General features: G+C 38.6%; 1 protein-coding gene across 2 annotated transcripts in view; it reads left to right on the top strand.

The window, feature by feature from the left end:
* RBMS3 (RNA binding motif single stranded interacting protein 3) overlaps nt 1–20,641 on the top strand; it is a 1,412,069-nt gene that overhangs the window by 955,316 nt on the left and 436,112 nt on the right. The window lies entirely within an intron of this gene.

The following is a 20,641-nucleotide window of genomic DNA, read 5'->3' as shown; positions in this document are numbered from 1 at the left end:
TTATCTGTTTGGGACAAGTACAGGGTACACCCTAAATTAAATTATAGCAGGCCTCCACCTAAGTGTGCAATAAAGGGAATCACGGAATGTGCAACTTGAAGCAGAGCAATTGGCTTCAAATTCTAGACTTGCTGTTTGCCATCTGTGTGACCTTAGGCAAGGAATTTAACCTTTCACACCCTCCATTTCCTCCTCTGTAGAATGGGAATAATGTTACTCCCAATGCTAATCTCAGGAGGTTACCAGTAAAATACTTCCTAACCCTTAAAATGTGACCTACATGGGAGGTCCCTTCCCTTCTCTGCACAATGGGAGATGGAAAGGGTGGAGGAAGGGGAAATAGTAGACTGGGTGATCCCTAAAATCCATTTGACTCTCAGTCTCAATATCCTAGTTAATTTGAAATAATCTCATTTGTACCATGTGGAATTTTGTATCAGTGATTATATTTGAGTATGACTCTATTAAAGTATAAGAGCTTTTGTTCAATCGTTTTTTGGTTGTGCTCAACTTTCCATGATCCCATTCGGGCTTTTCTTGGCAAAGTAATTTGCCATTTCCTTCTTCAGCTCATTTAAGGATATGGAAACTGAGGCAAATAGGGTCATGTAATTTGCTTAAGGTCACAGAGCTAGGAAGTGTTTGTGGCCATATATGAATCACTAAATATTTTTGTTTAAATGGACCTTGGAAGAATATAAAATCCAACTTCTCAAAATTATACTGTAACCGTGTAGCAAGATAGATTATGCAATTTTTCAAGAAAGAAATAGCTGATAATTTGACCTGAATCCTAAATTGGCAACCTCCCTCTTAAAGAGAGAGAGAGAGAAAGTGAGAGAGAGAGAGAGAGAAAGAGAGAGAGAGAGAGAGAGAGAGAGAGAGAGAGAGAGAGAGAGAGAGAGAGAGAGAGAGAGAGAAGAAGAAGAAGAAGAAGAAGAAGAAGAAGAAGAAGAAGAAGAAGAAGAAGAAGAAGAAGAAGAAGAAGAAGAAGAAGAAGAAGAAGAAGAAGAAGAAGAAGAAGAAGAAGAAGAAGAAGAAGAAGAAAAGAAGAGAGAAGAGAGGAGAAGAGAGAGAGAGGAGCATCTTGATTTCACTTAAAATAGCTGTTATTTTAGAGTGTGTTGTTGTGTAATCCCTTTGATCTCTTTCTTTTTCTGAAGTCCCCCTATGCCTGAACAGGAAGCAAATAACTACTATGCCCATTTTTCCTGAGAGAGGAGGGAATCTCTGACTTCCTGTCTTTCAGAAGCTGCAAATGACAAAAGCTTTTTGCGTTTATTAGCAAATCTTGGAAAAGGCTTGCCCTTTGGTCCATGACATGATTTCATTGTGAATCAGTACAACACAGTTCAAAAAGGATTTAATGAGCAGCTTTAAGCTCTGGGGAATAGGAAGGTAATAATAACAATAATAATAGCTAGAATTTATGGAGCACTTTAAAGTTTGCAAAGCCCTGTACAATTTTTCTCATTTAATCCTTACAATGACATTGGGAGGTAAAGGCTATTGGAAAGGGAACTGAGGCTGATTGAAATTAAGGGATTTCCTCAGAGTCCCACAGCAGGCAAGTTTTTGAGGCTAGATTTGAACTCAAAATGGAAGGTCATTGTTACTAGTTTGTAGATTATTTGGAAGAGAGTAAAGTGTAAGAAAAAATATAAAGAAAAGAAGGGGAATAGGTTGTGAAGGACTTTAAAAGATGGAATTACTCTTGAAGAATCTTTATTGGATTCTATTAGATGATGCCAGATAACCCTTCTCATGATCTGATTCTGTGATCTCATGCTACAGAAGTGACAAAGTTAGCCCAATTCTCAATCTGGACCAGTTAAGTTTGCACTGGTTTTGTCAAATGGCAATGTGCAAATACCCTGGCTTGTGTATCAATTTATTTATTTTTAAAAATAACACAAAATGGGGCAAAATGCTTTCCCTCCCTTCTTCCTAGGTGGGCTTATTGATTTACTGAAATGGTTGTAAGGTTTTCGAGTTCCTCAGCAGAAAACTGCTATCCTGTACACACTTCAATATTATCATCGTTAATGGCCCATTATTTCTGTTCCTTGAGACCGATGGCACGGTTTCTGTAGATAATGCCACTGAAAGGTAAAGGCACTACTCTGATCAGAATGCACAGTATTAGGTCCCATTATTACCACAAGTGAGAGAAAATCGAAAGAGCACTGTTTCCTATTTCCTAATTGACGCTGTAGGGTTGTTTCTTGGGAACACTCTACAAATCAGCAGGCCTGGACTCCTGCTGGGTCAGTTTTGTCCATATAAATTCTCCCTGAGCCATAGTTGGTGTTCGCAACTAGGGGCTGATTACCTGGATAGGCGCTTCTCAGAATATCACATGGAGGTCCACAATGTCTTCCAACACAGAAAAGCTTTCAAGTTATGAGTCCAAATTATTCCTATAAAAATAACTTATCTTTATTCACTCCCAGAGGATTTCTTATTTGAATCTGAAATCTGCAGGAATGCTTTAGCTTTCTTAAATTATTGGGCAAAGTTCGCTTTTAGTAATTTTGTGTTCAAGGGCAAATCACAAGCACTTCAGGGATCTTTTATATCTTCAGTGTGGGTCATGACCCCATATGGGTTCATACAACTGAATGTGAGAATCATGAAATGATGATCTATTGTCAGTGAGAATTTTATTTGCATCCCTATTTTATGCACTTATATATCTGGGGTCATGTAAAAAATTTCTCAGGCAAAAAGAGGTCACAGAGAGAAAAAACTTAAGAAGCCCTGATCCAGTCCACCCTAACCAAGAATCATTGGTAATCTAGCCACCAAGTCGGATGCAAATCCATTCCACTTTGAGATGGGCACAGATACAAGCATTTAATAAGCTCTTATCATGTGCCAGGTATGTTAAGCACAAACAATACAAATATAAGCCAGCAAAAATAGCCCCTATCATCAAGGAGTTTATCTTCAAATGGGATAAAGAAGATTTAGAAATGCCATGGATAGCTGAATCTGGGTCAGGCAAGGTGGAAGTTCTCTAAGAAAAAGCTTCTTAAACTTTTTCCATTCATGACCCCTTTTCTTCTGAGAAATTTTTATGCGATCCCAGATTTTATAGATATATAGAGTAGGTAGATAAATCAAACATTTATACTTAATAAATTATAATTTGTAACTCCCACATTTAGTTACAAAAGCCTATCTGGGGTCATGAACCATAATTTAAGAAGCTTTGCTCTAGGAGAGCCTTGAGTGAGATGAGTCTAAGATGCCCTTGGGGACGAGGCAAAGATTATGACTTTAATGTTTCAGTCATATTTCTTTCTATCAAGTCCGAATCAGTTTCTCTGCAATCTGCCATCCTTATTCCTCATTTTGAACCATGGGGCCCAGAATTGTTGAAGACCACTGTTATGTGTGCTTTGAGCTTTGTCTTCCCCAGACTAAACATTCCCAGTTCCCTCAAATGACCATTAAAGGAAACAATCAGAAGCAGTTCCTTACTATACCAGGCACATTCCAGCAGACACATTATGCCCTTCCTAAATGGGTTATGTGACTTTAACTTGATTTTTTTTTACTCAGGTTGTGTCCAGAAATTTGCTGAAATCTTCAGGGTATGCGTCATTTATCATGTAGTCACTTTGCACATTGATCCTCTTTTTTCAGACTGGCAAAACTGTTTGAAACAGTAAATGGGGGCCAAGTAGCCACTTTAAAACAAACCAGAATTAGAAACATTGCTGAAGGCCAAAAATACGAGGGAGAGCGGCAGGAGGAGGACGTGTACTTATTCTGAAAATTGGTCATTTTATAAAAAGCAGTCAAAATCCAGCCATTTTCAGCTTCAGTTGTGCAAATTAGAGGGACAGAAGCCACAAACTTAACTGCTTTTAAAAACAGGACTATATTATTGGAATCAACTTCTAATCTAGCTGACTCTAATTCAGCTCAATGGGATCTATGTATACATACTACCAGTGATAAATCAGGAATATAGGACCATTATCAGCATCTTCCTGTCTTCTCTAAAAACAAAAACAAAAACATTTTAAGTCTGGAAGAGTCATACTTGGTCTGGTTTTATATAAATCACTTCAGAAAACTCATTGGACCATAAAGTCTTAGATCTATATCTGGAAGGAATGTACTTTGTTATTTAATCCAAATCCTTCCTTTTACAGTAGGAGAAACTGAGGCAAGGGAGATTAATTGATTTGTCCAAAGTTACATAAATAACAAGTATCTAAGCCAAGATTTCAAATGGTGTCTTCTCATTCTAAAGCCAATATTCTTTTCATGATTAAAATGTTTTTTTCTTTTATTCCTTTATTTATTTTTTTTCCTTTTGGACAGAATTACCAATGCAAATGTTTCATTCATTGATGCAAATCATCAATTAATCTGTTAATTAAATTTTTAAAGAATTGTTTTGAACACTGATCGTATAGATAGCATGTCACAAAAACTGGAATTGTATCTAGAAATCCTGAATCTGACACTGATAGGTCTTTATGTTCCTCCACAATTAAAAGTTTTTGTTAAGTGCTTATCATGAAATTATAACTATGTTTATCTATATTTATATATGTCTGTCTCTGTATGTGTGTATAAATATACATATACTCGCATATATGTGTATACATACATACATAAACACGTGTGTATACACACACACACACACACACATATATATATACACAACTTCTCCTATCAATGAGCTGATATTCTAAAGGGGAGACACTAAGATAGATACATAAATGTATATAAAAATATATACAGAATGGATGAAAGATAACCTGACAATGGGCCAAATTCTGTACTATTTCCAGAGCACCAGATCTGCTCTTGGCAATTTGCTCTCAAGAACAATTCCTCCAATGTGAGTGGTAAGTTGGTTGGAATAGCTGACCTCACAATTAAGGTCCTTCCAGCTCTATAATTTCCTATAAAAGCCAAGTTAGGAGGGTCAGCTGTGTTAAGTTGTCTTAAAGAGACAAGTGGATCAGCTGTCTCACTTGTTAGTATGTCCTGGCTACGATGATCCAAGACAGAAAAATTCGGAGGGATTTCTTCCAGAAAAATATGCCATTTCATTAGGAAGTTGATTTTCCCTTCATTTACAAAAAAAAAAAAAAAACAAAAACAAAACAAAACAAAAAAACCAAAACAAAACAAAACAAAAAAAAAACTGGGTAGGATTTTGTACAATATTTGATGGATTCTATAAGTTAGGATTTATTAAGTGTCTATTGTGTGCCTGAAAAGTATAGGTTCTAAAGATATAAAAATCAAAAGCAAAACAGTCCCTGTTCTCATAGAACTGATATTCTATAGGATTTTTGTTTGCTTTGAGGAGGGAGGAAATGTATCATGTTCACAGAAAAGATGTCCCAAAAATTTTAGTCAAGTTTTAAGGTTAAGTTTTAATAGCTCAAAATTTCACTAAGACTTTTGGGATACTTTATATGAATAAACACATCACATATGCAAAGTAGTTTTGCTGAGATTAGGCTGGCCTGGAAGGATAAGGAGTTGGAGAAAGCAGGAAAGGCCAAAACGTTTTGTCTGGCCAAGTCTGGCAGAAATTGTCCAGGATCAGAGTGACCTTCTTGGCCCAGTCCAGCACAGAAGTAGCCAAGCACAGCAAGAAACTAGCTAAGTGGTCAAATGACCTGAGAGCCCAGCCAGGAGATGGAATAAAGGAACAAATGCAACTGAGCCACCTGTCCAACAGGGATGCTTCACCCTGGGAAGAGCCCAACCTACCTAGCTGCAGCTAGAACAAAACCTAAATCCAAGGCCTTGCAGGGAGTTCTATGAAGAATCCCCGGAGAAAAGGCATGAAGGTCTTACTACCATACTCCACGTTGATGTCCATTTCCTCTTATAAAACGTATATTAGTAAGAATTTGTCCCAACTTTATTGTTTATTGGGAGAGGTAATGGAGAGTGCCTTGTAGTAGTTAATCTTGCTATGTCATTCGAACAAATATCTTTTTCTAAAAAGCTAATAGAGTCCATTAGCTGATTGTTGAGGAGACCTACATTATTAGGGTTTTATAAATAAGGAAGATAGCTTCCTGAAGGGTTATCCTAAGTAACCTTAGAGCTAGACCCTCTGAGGACCCAGCCTAGAAATGACAAATATCATTTGGAAGAGTAAGTTCAGAGGAAATGTCACAATTTTTATTAGAACTAGAACTAGAAGGGACCTCGGAGGCCATTTAGTTAAAAATCCCTCATTTTTAAGAGAAGGAAAATGAGATCCAGGTTATAGAGTTATGGAGCTTCACAGATAGAATTTTACTCAAGAGCAATGAAGAGAATTCAGCTTGCCTTTGTGAAAGAGAAGTTTATTTTAAACAAACAAATGCATATAATGACTGATTAACTCCAGCAATTATCCTTGGCCTTCTGAAAACCTTATCTTGTTGTCTCCTAAGGAATGGCAAGGTTCTTCAAATCATTGCTTCATGATAAATCTGACATTATTCTGTGAGTGAAAGAATGAGTTTCTAATCTCCTGTGAGTCAGAAGGTTGTGAGTTCCAATGGTCTTCATCTGCCTCTGGCTGCTTATGTTCTGAGCATTCTGGGCAATTTTCTCTTTGAAGCATGTGAGAAAAGAGAAGGAAGAAACAATTTCCATCTATGGCTCAAGAAGCCATTTGCACTCGAGTTCCTAATTTAAGAGCGATGACGAATCTCAGTGTCGAATTCCTGTTCACATGAAATGACTTTTCAAATGGAGGAAGAGCATGGGCTAAAGCATTTTGTTATGATCAGGACACCAGATCTTCCAAATGCCAAGGTTGATGGTTTTCCAAGCCCATTTGATTTTTTTTTTCCCTTTGTTGAAAATCCTTGTTTCTGGTACCCACATGAATACCAGCTGGATAACGATTTCCTAAGAAAGACGATATGTTCTAGCAAACGAGCAGCTTTCCTTTAAAATGCCAAATATTATGGTCAGGAAAGCTTGCCCCTGTGCCCAAGTGTACTTCATTTCTTGGAACAGATCTGTTTCTGCATAGCCGACAAGACAATGAAGCTGGAAATCAAATCCTATTTCCCTTTCAACATTGAGGATCAATTTTAAACTGCTTTTATCCAGAAAATTCATGTAGCCTCAGGGCAGAGCAAAACACATAGATGACCAGCAGCACACAGACCTTTGCAAATTGCCAAGTAATAGGGCAAACACTTGTAAAGAGTGTTTGCAAGAAAAGATGGAAACAAGAATGAATTACCATAATGTGAATAATTTGTGTTAGAAAGGGGAATGCATAATAGCTTCTGCTTTTTCTATAGTATTTTATACTTGACAAGATTTCTTTCTTACAGCAACTTGTGAGGAAGTATTTATAGGCTCTATTCTTTTCAAATGAGAAAACTGAGGGATAGAGAGAATTTTTGACTTGTTCATAACTATGCAGTAACAGTCAGGATCCTCAGGCAGGCCTCCTGACACTGTCCAGCACAACCTTCTATTTCCATATTACTCTGATTTCTTCTGAGGGTTTTCATGACACTACAAGCTATCTATCTGACCTTTGGTTCTCCATCTCCTTTGCTTCCTTATCTTTCTCTTCAAAGATCATAACTGCAGGTGATTGTTAAGTTTTCATCTGAAGGCCTTTTTTCTTTTCCCTATAATCTTGGGAGTTTATAGGGATTTCACTTATTTTTTGTGAAGATGATGACCAGATTTACACATCTAGTCTGCATATTTTTCCCTCAGTTTAAGTCTCACATGGATGTTCAAACTAGACATCCCAGAGGGATCTGAAAGTCAGTGTTTTAAAAGCTGGACTTAATATTGTACCCCTCACCTCCAAATCCTTACTTTCTTTAAACTTCCTAATTTCTATTCAAGGTACCATGATTTTTTCCTAATGTCAAGTTTGTAATCTCGATATAATCCCTCCCTCCCATTAGATGGCTCCAATCAGTTGCTAAATCTTGCCACTTCTATCTCTAAAATATCTTTCTCATCCAACCCAGAAGAGTATTTCCATAGCAGCTGCCATCTTTGTTCCCTCCAAGGTTACTGAAATATTTCCCTACTGATGAGAATTAGATAAGGAGTATTTAAATGAAATTAGGTTTAATTGAGGTCTAGTGGCAGGTTCGGGGTACAGGGAGTCAAATAGAGCTCCCCTGCAACCCCTTTGGATTTGGTGCAAGGATACAGAGTTAAATGAGGTCTAATAGAGGAGCAAGAGTCCTCTGTAAAGGAATTTACAGACCCCAAAACCTAGATTGATAAAAGAGGTTTATTGTGGGATTTGGAAGTAAAGTTGAAAGGTAGAAAGACACCAGGGCCAGAGCTGGCACCGGTGGGTAGAAACCCCTGACATGGCTGGTGCAAGAATGCCATGTTTGGGACTTCTGCAAAGAGTGGACCCCAGGGTTCCCCTTTTAATCTGAAGGGGCTCTTGGGTGGAGTTCCAGGTTGGCTCCCGACTGGGTTTCAGTCAGGGTTAGAATTTGAATAGAATTCAATGGGTTTTTAGATAAGGAGGAAGCTGTTTGTGCTTGGGGTGGGGGTTGGGAAACCTGAGCAGATCATTAGAATGGGGGCTGGGACAGTCCAAGTTTGCTCATGGGGGCTGGGAGAGCCTGGATATCTCCCATTGGAATTCATGGGGGTTGGGAATCAGAAAGGAATTTTAACCCACATCACTACCATACTATTCTCTTAGTGCTATCATCTATTTTACAGACTTTTAGAAGTAGCATTTAACAAATCTAACCATTTCAATCCTCTATTTAGCCAACTCTTGTATTTCCATCTTGTCTCCAAGATTAAAATCTCTCCACTTAGTTTTTAAAGCTCCTTACAACCTGGTTCCAACTTAATTTTTAAAAACTTCTTTAGATGATATTCTACAGATTTTTTGTTTGTTTATTTTGGGAAGGGAGGAAATATGTATATAGATAGAATATCCCACAATTCCATCAATCCTTCTCAGTTCCTTCCACATGATGTTGCATCTCTTATCCTGTCCCTTTGCTCTCTATGTCCTCCATGCTTGAGATGTCCTCTCTCCTCAAGTCCTAAGAACATATCTTTTTAAAAGAACTTGAGCACTGGCCCTTGTAGCAGAGAAAATAGGTTCAAATCTTGCCACTGACCTGGAGAAACATAAATTTTGTCAAATCACATGAACTTCCTCAGCATCAACTCTTCATGGGTAAAATAAGAAGTGATTCTTCTTTATGACTTAGATCTATGACCCACATTTTACTGAGATGATACCTAAAGCCCAAGGAAACTAATTGACCTTCCCAGTTATGTGGGTGAGAATACTAATAAACAGATACTAGTAATTACTGACATTTACATAAGAATTCAAGGTTTGCTAAGTTTTGTTTTTATTATTATATAATAACGCGTTTATTTCTTAAAATACCCAAGGCAGGGAGTTATATGAGTGGATTCTATTTTATTCCCATCTTTCAGATGAGGAACTGAGGCTGAAAGAATAATTTACTTTGGACCACACAGCAAATAAGTGTCTGAGGTAGGATTTGGATCCAAGTCTTCCTATGCTCCACCCATCACTCTATCCATTGTTCCAGACACTAACTGAGGATTAGTTAAAAATGTCTAACTTAGAAAAGACATGGTGGGGGATGATTGCTTTCTTCAAATGCTCAAAGGAATGTACTTTGTGACATAATTTCTGTATCATTTCTGTATCTTTTCAGTCGTATTTTGGTCACTCTAACTGTGTCCTCCTGACTGAAGGGAGGAATGGATCTGGGCAAATTTAGCCATCAATCCTAGTTATTGCTCTGGCCAGGGAGAGTAAACTTTACTACAGAGACTCTTCCCAAGAGGCATTGGTTTCTGAAGGCACTGATTTTGAATAGTAGATTTAAATACATCCAATAGTTCTCTTTTACACGCGCACACACACACACACATACACACACACACTCACACACACGCACACACACACACACACACACACTCACACACACTCACACACACGCACACACATACACACACACACTCACACACACACACTCACACACACACACACACACACACACACACACACACACACTTCATTAGTTCTAAGGGAATTTATTCCCATGTTCTTAAGAAGTGGACTTTCCATGTATTTGTGAGACCATAAACCAGGAGAAGCAGAGACATGGTAGGTCAGCAGGACACAGAATGGGTGGTTAGATTTGCATACCCTAGCAAGGGCTCATGATTGCAGCCCTCTAATTAAAGGTTTAAATTATAGCTTTTCTGTACTGTCTTTCTAAACTGCGTGGCAGTGTTTATTCCGCATACTGTAAGCTCCATTGTGAACCCCAGCTGCACAGGCCTATAAACACACATACATAAGGATGTATGTATATCCATATACACATGTACAAAATTTACATGTGCTTATGTGTATATACACATATATGATCTCTAGGAGAGACAGACAAATCTCCATTAGATTTCATGGGTGTCCCAGAGTGTGCATTTTCCATTAATCATTCCAAATTGAGAATGGTGAGAAATTTTCTGCTGAAAGGTTCACAAAAGTTAATCTGCCTTTTTTAGAGCCTTAATCTTTGAAATGTTTAAAAAAAAAAAAAAAAGTCTCAAGAAATAGACCTTGTAGCCAATCAGGGAGGTGCTACAATCTCAGGAAAAGCCTAATGCCAACAGTCCTCCCAGCCCCAGTTTTGACTGTATTTGGTGGGGAGAAGTGGTTTCTCTATTTTAGGAACTCATTGGAAGAGGGTGAAAAAGAAAGTGAGTTTGGGAATTTGGATTTGTTTGAGATTTAGGAAGCCTTAATTTTGTAATGTAAATAGAATGGCAGTGTCCTATTTCCCAAATAGAAGAGTGGAGGACTTTGGCCCAAAGTTGTCCTGTCTTCTTTTTAGTTTCAATGGTACTTGATTTATTAATGGAAACACAATATGAAATATTTGTGATCATGCACACTCCTTCTGCAGTTAATAAGTGATCTAAGAAATCTAGGGGTTCTTAGATTTGGTAAACCTTAGGCAACTTCATTTGCAAGCTGCTCAATAGCAGCAGTTACAGTGGTTAAAGCAACTTCACGGTTTATATATCCCACTTATAGTATCTCATTGGTCAGCAGTACATCTCACTGCCTCCCCAGTTGTAATTTAGTCAGTAATAGTTACCTGCCAGAATAGGAATCTAGATCTAGATCTACATCTAGATCTAGAAATAGAACTAACTAGATTTCTAGTCTTGAATCTACTAGGTATCACCTTTGACTTAATTCTTCCCAATTTGGTCTTGCCTTTTTCTTTAAATGCCTATATAGGAGGAATAATCAAATTGGATCAGTGCACAGGTGTGCCTTTAGTTGCCAGGTTCTCCACACCCAAAGGAAATGGTACCATCTGAGTGATGAGGCAACCAGTAGCACAGATATTGAGTTGGCTTTTGCTCAGAATCTTTAGAGTCCTTTACTAGTTCTACTTAAGCATTGGTGTCTATCATTTACCTCAAGTTCTTGGCTTTCCTCATGGCTTAAGAACCATGATTCCAAATCTTCCTAAGAGAGCTATACTTTACACCCATTCTTAAACTATAAATTTAATTCCAGTTATTCAGTGATGGGGAAAGCTATCTATATCCAGAGAAAGGAGCATGGGAACTGAGTGTGGATCACAATATTGCATTTTCAATATTTCTATTGTTGTTTGCTTGTGTTTTGTTTTCTTTCTCAGGTCTTTTTTTCCCTTCTTGATCCTATTTTTCTTGTTCAGCAAAATAACTGTATAAATATGTATACATATATTGGATTTAACATATATGTTAACATATTTAACTGCCTTCCAAGGGAGGGGGTAAGGGGAAGGAAGGAAAATTTTGTAACAGAAGGCTTTGCAATGGTAAATGTTGAAAAATTACCCATGCATATGTTTTATAAATAAAAAAAAAGTTTTAATTAAAAAAAAAAACAGGTTTAACTTACTCTGCATTTTTTTTAGATATCTGGCTCTTGAAAAAGCAGACATCCCAAATTGTACAGATATTTCTATAAAATTATTTTTCTCTATCAGGGCACAAATACTCTTTGTAATTACTTCTCTGTAGCTAATCTCATCTATATACATTCTATAATTCAACAGACATCAAACTGGATTGTTAGAAGTATATCCTTTTTAGTGATATGTTTACTATCCTAAGTCCCAAATACCGTATAACAGGGGGCTCATCCTGACATTGGATAATTTGGAGTGAATTCACCAACCTATTCCAGTTCCTCCTCAAACCAATAGGGCCCAAAGTCCTTTGGGACCAGAGGTGAAGATCTTGTCTTCTGAAACTACTTTCTGCTGAAAATGGACATTGAGCTGGGTCCTCCTACAGGGTTCCTTTTTTTTTTTTTGGGGGGGGGGTGATAAGCTGGAACTGATTGAAGCATCCAGTGGGTTGATTCATATCCCTGAAGGTGATAAAGACAGATGTAACTGGGAAAAAAAAAAACACCCACAAATCTCTTGAAAGTTTCTTGTATTATTAAGTAGTAAAATTCTTGATATAGCATCCCAAATGACTTTTGCCTTAAAATAGCCATAAACAAACAAATGGGGCCCAAAGTCTTTTGGGGTAAGGGATGATGATCTTATCTTCTGAAACTACTTTCTGCTAAGAATGGGTGTCTAGCTGGGTCATCCTACAGGTCCTATCTGGAGGCATCTGACCTTGGATCTATGCACATAAACTTACATGACCTTTCAGATTCAACCTCCTCCCAGGTGACTTTGCTAGCAGCATAGGAGCTCCATTCTGTTTTCATTTTTGCCTCCCAAGACTGTCTCCCTTCTAGGTCCTTGCCTAATCAGGAAGGAGATCTTTCACAGTCCTCGGGCCACCAGGAAGTCTCCAATGGGCATCTGCCCTAGGATCGGTATGGGAAGATCGCTGCCAAAAAGAGGGATCCTGGACAAGGCCTCATAATGTGTGGGAAAGATCACTGCCCCCCTATCCAATTCATCCATCAGAGACTTGTCTTAGGGGAGGCAAAAAAAGGAATTTATTGCTTTCTCATAAGAAAGGGTTAGCCCGGCCTGTCTTTATGATTGGTTTATTCTATTGGAAAACATCTTGGGGGCATCCATTTCATTCCCTTAACTTTCTATTCTATCACTTGGAAAGAAAGATGGCAGGTCTACTCTGTGGGAAAATAACCATGTTGAGCACCCATAGCATTCATGACATTTTAATATTGTGTCAGGCATTCAGACTGCAAAGTAGGCACCCAGCAACATTTTGTGTTATAAAATAAAAGAATCAGACCAAGACAGAAGAGCTGATTTGTGTTTGCTTTTTGTTAATAATGGAGTAAGGCCCATGGTTCTTTCTACATTATGGGGAGTAGACTTTTTTCAATAATATCTGTCAGTAGTGACAAGTCTTTAATGTCATCACCATCATTATTGGTTCCTAGAGCTTAGAGCCCTAAGAACTCTTAGAAATCATCTGTGGAAAGACCCCTCCTCATTACACAGAAGCCTCTTAGAACCCTGTCCTGTTTTAAGACTTACAAAGCACCTCTATAATATTTTGTCCCATTTGTTCTTCACAATTACTCTAGGAGTAAGGGAGCCTAGACAGATATTATCACCCATCAATTACCATTTATTTTAAGCAAATGAAATAATTGAGATAGATTCCTACTCAAGGATTTTGCTCCCATTGAGGACTAAGAAACATGTAGGGAAAAACTATTGTGGTCGTTAGCCACTTCTGCGGACTCAAGCTGGTCCTAGAATCAAGAAGAGATGAGTTTAAATTTGACTAGAGAAGCTTGTAAGTTGTATGACCCTGCCTCAGTTTGCTCATCTGTAAAATGAGAATAATAATAGCACCAACTTTCTAATATTGTAACAATCAAATGGAATAATAATTATGAAGTGTTTCACACATAATAAGTGCAATCAAGTGCTACTACTACTAGTAGCAGTACTAGTAATGTTTGGTAGCTAGGTGGCACAGTGAACAGAGTGCCAGGCCTGGAGTCAGGGGAACCAATTTTCCTAAATTCAAATCTGGCCTCAGACTCTAGTTGTGTGACCCTAGGAAAGTAACTCAATTCTATTTTTCTCAATTTACTCATCTGCAAAGTGATTTGGTGAAGGAATTGATAAACCAATTCAGTATCTTTGCCAAGAAAACTCCAAGTGGAGTCACACAGAGTCAGACATGATTGAAATGACAGAATAACAGTTAAGAGTTGTTGTTACTGGAAGTACCCCTCTTCCTGTGATGTTTGTACTTTGGCATTGCCCTGGTAACCTTCATGCTACTTAAGGCTCTGTAAATCACAAAAAACACATTAAGCAGAGAATTAACAGAATCAAGTCCACTGGTTTCATTCAATGCTCTGTCCACATTATAGTTGATGATTGTTTTCCCCTTTTGACATATTTTCCGCCATGCTCTTCTATTCTTGCAGAGTGGTATCTTGTTGCTATAGAATCCAGCAATCTATGGCAAGGCTGATGATGGTCATACTACCACTCATCTTCCCTAGCATAGCCTAGTGAAAATAGCACTGACTGGGAAATCCAAAGACCTGCCTTTGAGAATCAGATTCTCCTTGAAAACTGAGACTATTCTTTGTATCCCAAAACCTAACACCAAAGGCTGGTCCATGGGCCCTTAATGAATGTTTGTTGATTATATCTGGTGACCTAGCATTGGTACATGCTGTCAGGTGGTTGGATTTTTACAACATAATCTTTTGCCAACTTTGGGCTCTAGAAAATCAAAAAATATCAGGAAATAATCAGCAGTTGCACAATGTTCGAGGGGCTCTTTCTTGAACTTCTTAGAAGCTCACTGGCTAAAAATTCACCAAGCAACTGAGGGAGGTAGTGGCCTCTGTAAAATTTCCCCTACTGTTGTTTGCATCTGGTTGGATTACAAATTTATCCAAAGTGTCCCTTCTCTGTGGTATTTTAGGGCTTCCACTTCTGAATCTGGTCAACAACAGTGAATGATTGGCAGAAGTTGTTGGAGTGGGAGGAGGGATTCATGGGTATTTCCTAAGCTTTTCTGGCTGTTTAATTTGAGGTTTGGAGCTCAGATGTGTAAGTTCTGGACAAGGTTCACTCATTCTCTTTAGAAACCACATTTGACTCACAATTGTACAGCCTCTGAAATAAGTTGTGTTCTAGAGCAGGCCAACTGTGCTGAGAATCAAATCAGATTGAGAAAACTAACTCGGGAGAGAGTTAGTTCCTTTCCTTTCCTTTCCTCTTTCCTTTCCTTGCCTCTCCTTGCCTCACCTCTTGCCTTGTCTCTCCTTTCTTCTTTCCTTTCCTCTTTCCTTTTCTCTCCTCTTTTCTCCTCTCCTTTCCTTTTCCCTTTCCTCTTTCCTTTCCTCTTTCCTCTCCTTTTCCTTTTTCCTTTTAATTCCTTAACAGGAGAGATCAGTGTTTGATATAGGATCTGCCTTAAACATTTGAGAATGTTAATATGATAAAGGGGAGCTGGGCCATTTTGATATTTTTCCAACTAGAGGGACAGCTACCATATTACCCACTCAATATGTAACACATACATTTTAAAGGAGTGCTTTTAGGCAGTTCCTTATTTGTGTATACATTGCCTATTGAATTCAAAGCATGTTGGACAAAGTGCCAGGGACAGGGAACTCAAAGAAAAAGTCTCAGCCTTCAGAGACTTTGTATGTTAGCCCCTCTGCAGTAAGTTATATTCAATGCAACCAGTAGTTTTTATACACTTTGTCCAGTTACCATGAACACAAAGTTCTAAAACAAGTAAAAAGCCTTTTTTGGAGACACTTACATGGTACTAAAGAATTGTCCAAGTTATACAAAATAGGTAAATAAGATATGACTAACCAAAGGGGGGTCAGGAAAGGTCTCAGATAGGAAAAGGTACCTAAACTGAGGTTTAAAAACATTGAGTCTATGAGGTAGAGGAGAGCAGACATTCTAGAATAACTTACAAAAATGCACGGAATAAAAAGATTGAATATTATCAGTAGAGATACTATAAATATTACAGAAATTATATATCTGTGCATATATATATATATGTATATATATATATATATATGTATGTACATACATGATGGATAGAATAAGATTGCTGGATTCTATAGCAACAAGATACGACCCTGCAAGATAGAAAGATATAATAGGTGGGAGCCATAGAGGGCTATAGATATCAAGCTAAGAAATTGCTATTTTATCTTAGAAGTCATAGGAGGAAGATTTTTGAGTAGAGGAGTAACCTAGGGAGATCTATTGATTTTGGTTTTGGTTTTTAGTAAATCAATTTGGCAGTTACATGGAAGATAGTTTTGAGAGGGGAGAAAATGGAGAAAGGATCTGATTCCAAGCTACTGCTGTACTTCAGGCCAGGATCCGAATATATTAGAGGTAATAATAATAATAGTAACATGTCTGGTGTCTAAAGGTATATTCAATGCTTTACACAGATGATCTCATTCGATCCTCACAATGACCCTGTGAGGTAGCTGCTCTTAGAATCCCTTGTGTATTGTTGAGGAAGCCAAGCCTGAGTAAGGCTGAGTGGCTTGCCTAAACTGCAAGTCAGTATTTGAAGGCTGCTCTTCCCAAGTGCGAGTCAGCTCTCCATGTACCATCTTGCCTAGCTCCATTTTCCTTTGGGTACAGGGAGAAGGGGGTAAATTCGAGATATATGGAAAAGGTTGAATTGTAAAAGACTTGACAACTGGTGTCATCTTGGACAGTGGGGCTGAGGAAAAGGAAAGGCAGCAAAATGGAGGTTAATTATGAGATTGAGAACCTGGTCAGCCAAAGGGATGATGGTACTCGAGCTAATGAAGATGCTCTAGTCCACAAACAAGATGGTTTCTAGGAGGCACACTGACTGGATTGTTGCAGTGTCAACTGCGTGGTCAACAGCACAACATATCTGTCACCTCTTAGTTCCCTGGAGGCAGAAAATACACACAATCCTCTTGGCATTAACTGTGCGTAAAGAGGTTCATTACCATTTACAAATGCCTTTCTCTTTATTATTTTTTTTTTCCAGGCAAACAGCCCCGCGAATCACTCAGCTTCCCATCTGTGTTTAAAGCTGTAATAATAGCAAAACTTTAAATTGGCATACAAGATTTAAAGCATTTTAGGAAAACATTGATTAAATCTGCCAATGGAATGAATACATTTGGCAAGTGACCTAATTAGCACCGAGCTGGTTCTTTCTCACTGCTCTGTTTCCCGCTAATTGCTGTTCAGCTGGCCTTCTCCCTACAAGGAAGAAGAAAACAGGGACTGGGAAGGGGGGGGGTGCTGAGAAAACAGTGACATTCAGTTTTAATTCATTTGAACCTGCTGCCAAGTTTAATTATGTAATTGAGAAACTGAGACCAAGAGGCCCCCCAGCCTTTTAGGTGGTGGCAGGAGAAAGTCAGCATTTTGTTCATGCTTGATGGTGGATCCTTTTAGTCCTGAGCCAAAAAGACTTACTACTTAGGGTTCCACTAACGCTTCCCCCAGCAATTCAGGGCCATGGGTCCTAATTCATCAGAATCCCATTGCTGGCAGAAAGGAAAATCATCGTGGAATGGGCGGCCGACATGTGGCTTTATTTCTTAGTGAAAGGATAAATATTCTCCGGGGGAAGCTAAGGATCTTGTTTTGTTTTCTGCTGGTTATAATGTAGTGTACGCTGTCTTGGGGAACCAGAGAATATGGTCTTTATTTCTAAAGGTGAAGTATTTAAAGGAACTGAGCCTTCTTATTTGAATTTTTCACAGTAAATATTTACAAAGGACCCTCAGCTCCCTGGCATAGTTTAAATCCAAAGATTTCACGTTTCTTTACACATTTCCTGGTGGGCCCTTGGGGTCCTGCTGTCTACAAAGCATAAATATGGAAAATGAGCGATATATGTAAGTGGTCTGGTGTCATGAGTCCCACGTGGTCCATGCTGTGCTGTGACTTTAAAAAATCAAAAACAAAAAATCATTTTCTCTCTTATTGACTGTGGGGCAGCCCATAATTCTCTTCCTGCTTCTGGGATGCTAAGAAGGCTGGGGGAATGGAAGGTCCTCATGGTGCATTCGTTGTGTTTGGATTGGATTTCAGCCCTGGAGATCAGTGTAGAGATTTTGTAATATCCTGTGTACCATGTGGGGGTGGAAGGAAAGGAAAGGAGCCAGAGGGAGAAACCTGAATTGGAGGAAAAGCAGACCATTCTGTAAAGTGTCCAGGAAAGAAAGCCCCTGCCCTGGAGCTACAATCTGAAGCCTTTATTTACTTCTAGCCCACAGATGCTAACGAGACAATCAATATCAATCAATCAGCACATAGGTATTAGGCCTCTACTATGTACTAGAGATGAAAAAGAAAGTGGATTGTGTCATATTCCATGAAGTTTATAATCTTTTAGGGTTTAGGGGAAGAGAACATATTAAAATATACAGAAAATGTGCAGAATAAATATGGAGGGGAGTAGCATATTCCATGAGGCAGAAAAACAGATGGCAAGAACAAATGCACAGAGATGGAAATGCTGTGTGTGAGAAAAAGAAGGAAAAAGGCATTTTAAAGTGCCTACGTGGGCAGCTAGGTGGCGCAGTGGATAGAGCACCAGCTCTGAAGTCAGGAGGACCCGAGTTCAAATCGGACCTCAGACATGTAAAAAACTTCTTAGCTGTGAGACCCTGGGTAAATCACTTAACCCCAATTGCCTCAGCAAAAAAGAAATAATTTTTCAAAAGAAAATAAATAAATCAAAGTGCCTACTGTGGGTCGGGTACCATGTTAAGTGCTTTACAAATATGTAACAACTCTGGGAGGTATTCTTTTATCCCCATTTCACAGTTGAGGAAGAGAGATTAAATGACTTCCCCAGGAAGGGGAGGTCTGGAGCTGGATTTGGGCTCTAAAAGTTTACAGAGTCATGCTCTATACACTACACTACAATACATTATAGTACACTACACTACACTACACTACACTGCAACACCTACTTTCCAGATTTCTTGTACTGGGGCATGAGAAAAAGGGGATCATGTATGATGAAATTGGAATGCTATTTGGGGGTCACATTGAAAAGGTTAATCCACAGACAAATATTTTTGACTAAAAGGATTGAGTGGACTGAAAGGATCCACCATCAATAATATTAAAGCTGGTGTGGCAACAGCTTCAATATTATTTAACAGATGAGGAAACTGAGTCCCATTGAGATGACACACTATTTCCCCAAGCCTTACCTAGATAGCATGACTGGAATAGAATAGAATACAAGATGCTGAAGTAGATGCTAAAAGCCAATGTTTCACAAACGAACTCAGCAGTGTCACATAGTCCTTATAATGGGAGACTTTATTCAGCAAAATGTGTATTCAAATCCTTCCTTGAATGCTTACTAGTGCTGTAAACTTGGGCAATTAATTTAGCTATGTTGTAATATTGATAAAACAAAAGGTCAGCATAAATGACCTCCGAGGTCCCTTCCAGCTTCAAAACTTTGACCCTTATAAAGCAGGTACCTAGAATTGTTTTGGTTATTGCTGTTTAGTCATTACATTGGTGTTTCACTTTTCCTATCCCATTTGGGGTTTTCTTGGTAAAAAGGAGTCGTTCCACTACTTTTTTCTCCAGCTCATTTTACAGATGAGGAAACTGAGACAAACAGGTTAAGTGACTTACCCAAGTTCACACAGCTAGGAAGTATTCAAGGGAAGTTTTGAACTCAGATATTCCTTACTCTAGATCAGGTGCTCTAGCCAATGTGTAACCTAGTTTTCTCCATTCCTTTCCCAAAAAACAATAAGGATTTTTCTGGGATTCCTTTCTGCCCACATGGTGGGCTTCAGACATTAGCAAACATAGCATGTGATTCAATTTCTATGAGGCCTTCTGCCCATTCAGTTCAACATCCTTTTGTCCTTACCTTTGACCTTGCTGAGTGCTTCCCCCAGAAGTTAGAACCCTGTGAAGATCCACGGCACTCCCAGCATTCCTCAGAGAGCAGTCTTTCTCCTGGAGTTAAGAACACAAACTTTACCACTTTTCTGGAGAGGTTTCAGAGAGTATTTTATAGCCCACTGCTGTGTAAGAAGTCCATTTTGGAATAACATACTGGGAGGGAGGGAATGAAAGGAGAAAGGATCCAAAGAGAGAAAATTAAAAAGTTAATTAAGAGAAACAACCTGGTAATTGAATTCCTTTGCGCTTTTCCATGGTTATTTTTTTTTTTTTTAGGGGGATGGAGTGGGGAGGACTCACAACAGACAGCTATTGAAATTACTTCCATGGCTAGACGTGCATGTGCTAAATGAAAAGGAGGATGGGACTGAGGAAAGCATTTACTGACAGAAGAACAGGGTGAAGGTTGTGGGGATTTAAAGTTGTGTCCCACAATCCTTCAGGAGCAGAACGCCTATGATAGTTTCCTTTTGCAAAAATCTTGGCTTTTGAGATTCCCTTCAGGATAAGACTTGTCCTGAGACTAGAAATGTATATAAACAGGATTGCTGATGTAAATACTCATATATATTCAGACTATTTCTTTGAATGGTGTGTGTGCTGTGTTGTGTTGTGTGTATGTGTGATAGTATGCAAATAAAGGGACAAAAGAACTTCCATGGCTCAGATTGCAACTAGCAGAAAATGATGGA

This window comes from Sminthopsis crassicaudata, chromosome 5 (genome assembly GCF_048593235.1).
Source record: "Sminthopsis crassicaudata isolate SCR6 chromosome 5, ASM4859323v1, whole genome shotgun sequence".
Lineage (NCBI taxonomy): Eukaryota > Metazoa > Chordata > Mammalia > Dasyuromorphia > Dasyuridae > Sminthopsis > Sminthopsis crassicaudata.
This window is presented reverse-complemented; position numbering and strand designations above follow the sequence as displayed.